Source organism: Melanostigma gelatinosum (genome assembly GCF_949748355.1).
Source record: "Melanostigma gelatinosum genome assembly, chromosome: 21".
In the NCBI taxonomy this organism is placed as follows: Eukaryota; Metazoa; Chordata; class Actinopteri; order Perciformes; family Zoarcidae; genus Melanostigma; species Melanostigma gelatinosum.
This window is the reverse complement of record NC_136654.1, coordinates 17,385,338-17,395,337: the sequence shown is the minus strand read 5'-3', so window position 1 is coordinate 17,395,337 and position 10,000 is coordinate 17,385,338. Positions and strand designations below refer to the sequence as shown.

The 10,000-nt window shown below is 42.8% G+C and overlaps 1 protein-coding gene across 2 annotated transcripts in view; it reads left to right on the top strand.

The window, feature by feature from the left end:
• Positions 1–10,000, top strand: part of LOC306794806 (receptor-type tyrosine-protein phosphatase epsilon-like) — a 49,104-nt gene that overhangs the window by 23,400 nt on the left and 15,704 nt on the right. For both annotated transcript variants that reach the window (XM_079293016.1, XM_079293015.1), the window contains exon 2: positions 1,651–1,882. The gene's annotated coding sequence lies outside the window, so the exon portion shown is untranslated. The remainder of the gene's footprint in view (positions 1–1,650; positions 1,883–10,000) is intronic.

Genomic DNA, 10,000 nt, shown 5'->3' with positions numbered 1-10,000 from the left:
CTGTACTTACAAGGTTTCCTCATGAAAATGCTGCCTCTGGATTCTTTGGCTGCTCAGCGTTCCTAGGTAGATAAATTGTGCTCCTAGTCCTGTCCCCCCCCGTCCCCCCTCCCTCCCTCCATTCCCCCCTTACAGGCCTCCCGTCCGGTAATGGCAGGGATTATATATTAGATGCCACCAACCTGCAATCTCTACTACAGTTTATGCACAGTATGTATTAGTCTTTAAAAAAATAAATAAATAGATTGAAAGAGTAAAAAAAAAAACATCCAGAGACATATAATCGATCTCTCTCTGGGATCAAAATAAACAAGACAGAAAGAGGCTGTATGGAAAACTCGCCTCTAAATCTGGGCTGCATTATGCAAATGTTTGCCGTCAGTAGATTTACAAATCGGGGGAACCTTTTTGTTTTTGAATGAGGTTGGCCTGGATAAAACGTGATGCGCACTGGGAGATGGTGTCTGCTGGATTGTCGGCGCTCTGTAAAATGTTACCCCGCAAAAAAATGAACTAATTTGACTCTCCTGACTAATTTAAGAGTCATTTCTTCACCATGGTTATATTTTGTGTCCATCTGCGTATCACCCTTGGGCACCTTCTGGACTTTGTGCCATCTTCACTATTCCTCTGCTGATGAGGATGCAATGTTCATACTTTCTTCTTCATTTCCGTCAAAGCCCAATGGGATCAGTGGATTTGAAGTGTAATTTATAGAGTGTGTATTTGCTGTTTCACAATGCTCTAGGGCAGGCCTCTCAAACTCATTTTCACTCCGGGCCACATCGGCATCATGGTCGCCCACAAAGGGCCGGTTCGTAAATGTAACTACTCATAACATGTTGTTAAATAACTGTCTCTGCATTTGATTATTGTTTATTCAAGTGTAAAAATATTGTACATGCAGTTCTATAAATGTAAACATATATTTAAGCACATTTCTGTTGTTACAACCTTTTAATTTAGGGTTAATAAACCCACATTACTCTATCAAAGATCAAACTGTTAAAGAAAATATCAAAGACAAATAACATCAAACACAAGTTATTACAATAACTTTGTTCAACGCTTGAAATCCTTTCAAGGGTGCGTTTGCACAATCCCACATGAAGTATTTCATGTGTTTTAAAGACACGTTTAAAGTCTTCAATGTACTCACAATACATTTATATATCAAATGTACAGTAACAAGCCAAAGAGCTGCTTCTGTGACTGTGTGTTTAAGTATCTCATCATTTTGACTTTCAATCTCATAAGACTTTCTTTTTCCGTTTGACTTTCTATCATAGTTATGACTTTCTATCGCATAACTTCGACTATGGGGATATTTTTATTATCAAGTTTAAGTTAAAAAAAAAAGAAAATCTTTTTTTTTTGCTGGCGGATTCGCGGTCCACATAAAATGACGTGGCGGGCCGGATTCGGCCCGCGGGCCGGGAGTTTGAGACCCCTGCTCTAGGGTATCCTGACTACTTCAGCTCCTCCTCATTTGAGGAAACTGTTCTCTACTCTTAACTGCACCGTTGTCATCTTGCGATACCGTTTCTGCTCAAAACAGGAACCACATCACCTCCAGCTTCTTTTCAGCCGTGCTGTGTTGTTAATTGTCTCACACGATCTCTGTCCTTCTTGCTCGCTGCTTAAATAAAGGTGGTGATCGGCATCCCTTTGAGGCTAGCAGTGCCAGGCTGGCTGCTGCTCAGTAAGCCCCTGGAGGTGAAGCACGGAGAGCAGACCTCACTTCCCCACCTCCAGCTTCTGTCCAACCTCTCGCTGACGACGACGACGACAATGTGACTACTGGACTCTGTCAGAAGCATGTGACCTGCCACGCGAACTATGGATCTGAGAATCAGCAAACATTGAATCAACACTCATCCAGGTAATTTAGCACACTGTGGCCTGCATACATAACACTGCATCAATGCATTTAGCTACTGATATGAGCTTCTTATGAGTTCACACTTGAGGCCAGACTTTTTTTTATCACAAGTTCCTGCCTGGCATTTTTGTGGCCATTCTGTCACTTCTTCAATCTCAATCTGGTGATTCAAGGGTAGAGCGTGTTGTCTGAGTCAGCTGGTAATAAGGACCAAGAAACGGGAAGTTGAACAGTAGTAGTGTACAGTAGTACAACCAGCATTAGTTAGACCATGCATGCTGCAGCCGTTTTGAATATAAAATGGTATGGTTTGTGTTCATGCTGTGTTAAATACACAAGCTGTTGTTACAACACATGCTCAGTGGCTAATACAAGATTTTAGAACTGCAAAAGCCTCTCAACACACCTGCTTTTGACTTTTCTTGCATTTAACAATCCCCTTCATTGTGCAAATCAAATATTTTGGTCTCCGCCAAGCTGTTTAATGACTGGTGGAGGAGTTTGACCGTGAAAAAAAAATGAAAAAAAGGAACATGCAGGAGATAGGAGAGTGGAAAACAAAGCCCGAAGAATAAGACGGAAGGAAAGAGAAAGGAGAGGAGACTGTGTTTGTGTTAAAATGTGTGTCTAAGTCATTGTCTGTCCACATCTGTCTGCATGTGTACGTATCTTATCCAGGGTTTTTGTCAGGAGTGTGTGGCCGTCTTGTTCCCATTTCCGCTCCGGAGCAGAGCGGTACAGGAAGGCTGACTGGTTGGCTGGCTGCACAGGAAAGGAAACAGTCTCTATCAAACAGCAGATGGAGGACAGCATGTGCTTACACTGCACAAACACACACATATGCAATAGACGCACAGGCACGCGTGCTTGCAGTCCTACACAGAAAAGGAACGATGTGCAAGTAGCTTTTATCAAGAGTGTGACCCAGATCGCACTTCGCATTTGTTAGCTGAGGAGAATCTTATAGAGTTGTTGTTGAATGTGGAATATAGAGATGTTTCAAATGCACTTTTGAAATGTTTTCATAACAGCAAAGGATTTTTTCTTTTTTCCTGGAAGGTTGTTTTGCTCTCTCAGGGTTTTTTTCGCCCTCATTGTATTTACTCTTTACACAGCGCTGCAGTCCCCTGTAGCTCTTCAACCTTCAATTTGTATTCACCTCTCGGGGGAAAAAAGGGCTCACAGCTTCGTTTCGTTCACCAAACTGCGAAAAAGTATTTCAGATACCGCCATAACCTTTTCAGTAAACCCAATCTATCAGCTCCTTGGGGCACAAACTGTGTGAAACTGTGTTTAGTTTTTTTTCTCTGGTCTCATAAGCATCAGCAGAGCTGAGATTTTGACCCTTGTGGCCTTCAGGTCAAAAATATTTGTCTGTTGTTGAGATTCAGTGATACCTAACATTCCTCCCTGTACCCTCCGAGCGGTGCGTATGCCTATGATTTTGAATAGTCTGTCATGCCTCTCAGGAGTTGTTAGTGGAGGGTCAAGCCTTTCCCTGCATGCCTGCCCGTCTCGCAGAGCTCTTGTCAGCAGCGTGTGAGGACTGGATGTTGCACTTCCTTTTTCTCAAGAGGGCAGGGAGTTCTCCGAGAGGCCTTCGACATAGTCATTTGCTCTCTCCATATGGTGTGTGTGTGTGTGTCCTTTCTCATTCGTGTAACAAGGCTGCTTAGGAGGAAGGACAATGCTGCTCACTATGGTTCCCAAGGCCTCACTGAATGACTCATATTCCTATAGAATTCAGGCAAAGACCAAACAACAGGGTTACACAATCGTAATCAACAAAGTGCTGCTCAGTGATCCTGCGAAAGAGGGTTGTTAGGTTTGAGTTTGACTTCCTCCTAGGAGGCAGGCTGCTGCTCCAGATTCAGTTACTCTAAATCTGGACTATGCCGTGAAAATACCAGTTATTTTGTGCTTGTTTGTCAAACCTATTGTCGCTGGGTTTGTGATAAGGGAGCATTAAATGGTCTTCTTATTCTGATTGATGAAGTGTGATACTGCGGTTTTGCTACAGAAACCGGAGCTGTTTGACAGTAAAACCTTACTTCCCATGCAGACAGTCTGGGGACGTGTCAAAAACCACAAAGTCACAGGAGGGTGTTATAGCAGGTCTGCTCTATCTCTGCAGAGCAGCAGCGTGGGCCGTTCACTGATCCCTTCTGGTCCCACATCTCCTCTCCTCCTCCCCTCAGAATCAAGTGGCTTTTTGTTCTCCCGCAGCAGTGCTTACCACTCGTTTCTCCACCGCTGCCCTCCTCATCCTTCTCTCAGGGAACGAAAGGATATTTTGAGGGACGGATCTTGTCTGTCCTGCACATATCTCGTAAGGCTGCTGTTTATTCTGTGTCTGAAAATGGGGGTTCTATGCGAGATCCCCCCCTCTCGGTCTCCCTGGGGGTGGTTTTCTACGAGAGACAGATCTGTTTAGCCTCTGCGTCAGCACTTATGTTAAATAATTCTCACGGCAGTAGAAAAACTTTGTGGATTGTCATCATTACAGGCACTGACACTGCAATTAATTCAGATTCATTTGAGTGAAGTATGGTTTCTTTATCCCGCAGGATTTCTCAATTGCCTGCTATTTCTATGCTTGAATAAAATGACATATAAAATGAGCCATACATTCTCAGGGGAGGCAGTGTGGTTGGTTGTAATGCGCTCTACAACCAGCCTCCCAGACGCCATCTGAGTCAGCTGTTATGATTCTGCGTAGAACTACATTCTAATCTGTTTCATGCTTTTTATCGACCATTAAAACTGTCAAAAAGGACCTCTGATGGATTTCTGGTCAGTTGAAAGAGGTGATATCACCATCATTTCACCACCAGTCATCATTTTGTTGATTGTTTCAGATTTATTCTGATGTGTAAGCTTATAATAATAAGATGTGGTTCCTGAATGCCTTATGTTTCTGCATTGAAGGAACCACACAGTCTAATCAAATTCATATCCACAGCATGTTATGAATTATAAAGAGTCCTGATAAAAACAAGGTTGTTTGAAGTGAAATTACAGTATCTGTGCCTCATTTTCATATCTTTGTTCATACAATGACAGTGGGTGATGAGAACATGTCTCCATCACTGACCAGGCCAAAGAGAGTGAGCCTCGAACATAAAGTTTTAACGGTATTCTGGTATCACGGTATACAGTCACGGTGTGAAGATTGGCACCGTGTACATTTACTTATCTACAATATTGAAAAAAACTGACATGAGTGAGTGTGTGAGTGAGTTAAAGGTACAGACGGGATGTTAGTTGTTGATAATCATAGTTTATTATTTTCTATGCTCACAGCTGATGTTATTTTTCATTTTGTAGTGCATTTAACGTTCTATAGCACCGCTAACATATAAACTAACATGCTTCAGTGTACGGCTGCCCCCCTCTTAGTCGACTAAGCGGTTATTTTGGTCTTATTCGACTACGATTTCTTTAGTCAATTAGTCGTTTTTAGACTTATTTCCAACAATCCTGTGAGCACATCTCAGGTAAACACAAGATTTAAAGAGGTGCGGTTGTGTAATTCTTTGTGGACAAACTTTACAGATTGATCAATGACGATAAATCAACTAATCGATAAGTAACACCGTACTTATATTTTCTGAGACTGGAGTTCGACATTTTGGGAAATACAAATATTTGCTTTCTTGCTGAGAATTAGATGAGAAGATGGATGCCACTGTGAACTCGTTTATTTCCCCAAAAACACTTAAAGTAACAAAAATAATCTACCATCTAAGTGAATGTTAGGCTGTGGCTCACTGAGAAGAAGTTGTGAAGACGGGAGGAGGTTTTGTGTCCTCAAATTGCACACATAAAATGAGAAGCTATACACGCAATGCTCTTTTTTTTTTTTTATCGACTGCTTCTAAAAGGACACTCCAGTTGAGGCCAATTGCGCCACAGCTGCTATGCAATTTGCTAAAACAGCTAAAAGGAATTTTCATGGGACTACTCTCTGTTTGTTAAAGAGAATTTATAGCGTCAAAGACACGTATTACAGATGATTTATGTGAAATTAAAGTTGTTTTTTTAAGCTGTAGGAGTCTTGTGTCCTTGCCTCAATCATATTCATTCTTGCTTACTACAAATTTCTAGTCAACTGGTCATAATCAGAAAAACATGACAAATACCAGAATTGTCCTTTAACCATTTGAAAAATGTAGGTTCAACATATACTTAGACAAACCTAAACGACCCTCGTCTCATATTCAATAGCATAAAAACTCATTAGTTTACCAGTGTACAATATGTTACACCTTTGTCCTCCTCTTAATGGCCCTACAAGTTAAGCTGTACATCACCACACTGACAGGCTCCCAGCTTCATACACCGTCCCTTCTTCTTCTTCTCTGTCCCTCCACATGTCGCTCACACTAACACCTGCTCATAGCACAGCGCCGGTAATCACAGAGTGCTGGGTGATAATGAGAAGTGTCACAGCGGCGGTTCCGTCATTTCCAGCCCAGCTGCCGTGCATTACTGCGGCTATCGACGGCTCTGGTTCCAGGCCATAATTGCTCTGCCTCTGAATAATTGACAGATGGGAGGAGGTAAATCCCAGAGGTGTCAAGGTGGGAGAAAGATGGATGCCTCTGTGTTCAACGCTGTCAGGTCTGCAGGTGTAAGGGGCCTGGAGGACATGAGACCCTTTAAGGGGGCGATTGTCACCACACATGATGGACCACTAGTGGAATGATTTCTGGCATGGTGGGCCGTGTGTTTCCCAAGGATCCCCCGCTGAAGTGTTTGCGTATTTGTGGGTATGCATGTGTCTCCATGTGTGTGTATTTCATGCCAAAAGGCTAGGCAGTGTAGCTGTGTATGCCAACTGTTAGCAGATTTGGGAAAGAAATGTATGCTTGTGCAGATGTGCAAGTCTGTGGATCTGAAGTGATTTAAAGACCTTTTGGCTCCTTTACAGTGATTGTGTGTGTGCACGAGAGCGCGAGAGACATACACACACACACACACACACACACACACACACAAGTCCAAGCTCAGATGTGGCATTTGCTCGTGCATACGACAGGCTGGAGTAAATATTTACTCCCAATTACGCTCATGGTTTCCATGCCTCACCAGAACGTGACAGTAGCTTTCAAATGCTTTAACTGCTAAAGACATTAACTTATGCACGAAATGAAAGCTGCTCTCAAATGTTGCGGCCGGAATGTTTTTAAGAGGATTGTCAATAATCTCTTCTCATCTAGCACCGTGTTATTTTTAACTAATATGCAGCAGCTAAAAGCTCTTATTTCCAGTGAGGACTACACTAATGCCAGTGCTTTCAGGGTTAGACACCGTGGCCGCGCCGCCATATCTCAGTCAACAGGATGTTATAGCCTGAACCTGGCAACCAAACCACAGCTTCTTTTCTTTTTTTTTCTTTTTTTTTCCCCCCTAGCAGTGGCAAAAAAAAAAAAAGAAGTTTCTCTCTGTTATTTTATTCAGTTTCTCTCCTGCATGCAAAAATAAGTTTGGCAGTATTCATACACACACACGTATCTATTTTCTCCCCTGTTCAGCCAAGATCTCCGTGGTGAGATGGCCCGTTTTGTTCCCATAGAGGTGGAGGGCTGACACTGCAGAGCGGAGCCAGCGGGTCTCCGAGGTCATTACCACTGCTACAGCGTCTGGGCGCCCTGGGAAGGAGGCAGGAATTGATTAATGGCAATGCTAGGAGGAGCGCAGGAGGGGAGGAGCCCGGATTGGCAAGAGAGCAACACTGCAGAGTTGTTTCTGTATGATGGTGCTAGTGTGAGATACTGCAGCGTGACACCAAATAAAAGGTTTTTCTTTACCTTAAGCCTGATCCGGCCTGTTTGTTATTGTGTCATGTGACTTGTTGCCAAAAGACGCCGGTGGAAATGTTGGAGAGAGGATGTTCACAGACTTTGTTATTTAGCAAAGTAAAAGGTTGAAAAATCACTGTTTTTCCAGATATCATTGTTCTTCAGCAGCTGCTAACTCAGACAAAAGATTGGTCAGGTTTTCAGTGTGTGTCGGTATGCCAGGTTTTATTTTTTAAATTCTCGATAAAGCCGACGTGTTCCACCTCCCACAGGTACCACGTTGGTGGCAGTACTTCTGGTCAGGTTACCATAGGAATACATTATGTAGATACACAGTGTTATGCATATCTACATTTACAAAATCTTAGAATGGATAATGAATCGTTTGTCACAGTCTGAATTTAGATTATTGATGTAACCTACAGGAATCGGTGGTTGAGTTTAGAAAGAGCAACACCGATCACCTTGTCCAACTAGGTTGCATTGCTTTGGAAGCAGTCGCACATCTGTGTGAGCAGATGGACACTGCAGCTCCATTTCCTCAGTTAAGACTGTGTATGTAGTGCACTGTCCTTTAAATAGCTAACCCGGCCGAGGTCTACACACTGCAGCTCCCCAAAGGCAGAGAGAACCGAGAGAGAGACGTGGTGATATGAGGACGACCAGCTGAAATAGAAGGCAAGAACGTGTGAACTTCCTGCAGTCTTCTGGTGAAAACTGACTGATTTAAACCTTTACCCTGCTCTATTTCCCCTTTTTTTGTTGTTGAGGTTTTCTTTATATCGTTAAGATTACAGTAGGAATCCAAACACATAGAGTTCTAAGAGTACTCCAGTGGCTTTGTATTGCATTTCAGTAAAGTTCGGTACATTTTGTTATTGTATAAATAGGTTCTTAAGCCTGTAGTACTGTGCAACACATTGGGAAATCACACATACTGTGTACAAGAAACTTCAAATTCTATAACGTCACGCTCTCCCGAACACGTCGCCCACATTTTCTACACCTTTCTGCCATGGTCGCCAAATATTACAGAACAAATTTGACACCTGTTTCTGTAGTCACAGAAACGAAAATAATATAGCGTCCAACCACGACGTGACTCGCCATCGCACCGATCAGCTTTGTCCTATAAATAAGGCTTCTCTATTTTGCTCACCGGGGACTTTTTGGTCGCATCTCAGTGAGCGAGCCGCTAACTAAGAGAAAGCTAGGATGAGTGTGTGTCTGCCTGGCCACATTTATCAAAATAAATGTTTCTATGTGCATTTAGAAGTTTGTATGAAAGGAAAAGTTTGACGTTTAACAAAGTCTGCTTGTGCGTTCTCTTCTTTGATGAGAAGATTGATACCTCTCTCAGATCTGTCTGTTCAATTTGAAGCTACAGTTCAGGGACTGTTTGCTTAGCTTAGCATAAAGACTGGATGTGGGAGGAAATAGCTAGCCACGCAGCTTGTCGCTTTATATTGGACTAAATAAACAAGATATAACATGTTGATGAGTCAGAATTAGAAGTTCTGGTAGCCAGACAGATTTCTTTTGCCCTAGTTCCAGTCTTCATGCTAAGCTAACGTAGAGATGTGGGAGTGGTATCGATCCTCTCATCCAGTTCTGTGAGGAACTGCACAGAAGGCTTTAGGTTACTGGTTTCTTTTCCTCTAATGAGCCATCTTGCAGGTTTCAGTTATAACACGAAAAAAGAAACCTTGTCGCCTAAAGGGTAAACAATCTGGCAGCGTTTTCCTCAGAGGACACAATGTACCTACTGCCCGCTCTCCCGATCATATCGCCCCTACGCCCACCACCCATTTTCCGAATTCCCCAGCTGATGTATTTGAAGGGACAGAGCGACTGTGCCCAGAGAAACCACATTCAGTGGAACTGACAGTGCTCTGTCTCAGGGACGACGCAATGCAACGGAACACCATGTTCCCGTCAGAGGCAAAGACGGACAATTTCTCCGTCTTATCTTCTAATTGTTACAAGCTTGTCGTTTTTTTTATGACAAAATTGTAGATCTGCAAGGGTATGATTATGTCACTTTTCACAACTCAGACTGAAAGAATGAGAGAGCAGGGAAGCACACCACAAAGGAGAACACAAGACCATAGGGAGGTATGGCTCATCCTCACAAACAACACACTGTCAGGCAAGAACATGTATCAGCTGTCTGGATTGGGACTGAAAATAACACAAGATTCAGTTTGTTCGAGTCAGAATTCCCAGTCTGCCTTCTTCATGTTTGGAGTAAGGATAAAGAAGCAGAGAGGCCTGCTTGTATTCTCTGTTGCTTTGTGATATTCTGATATATGTG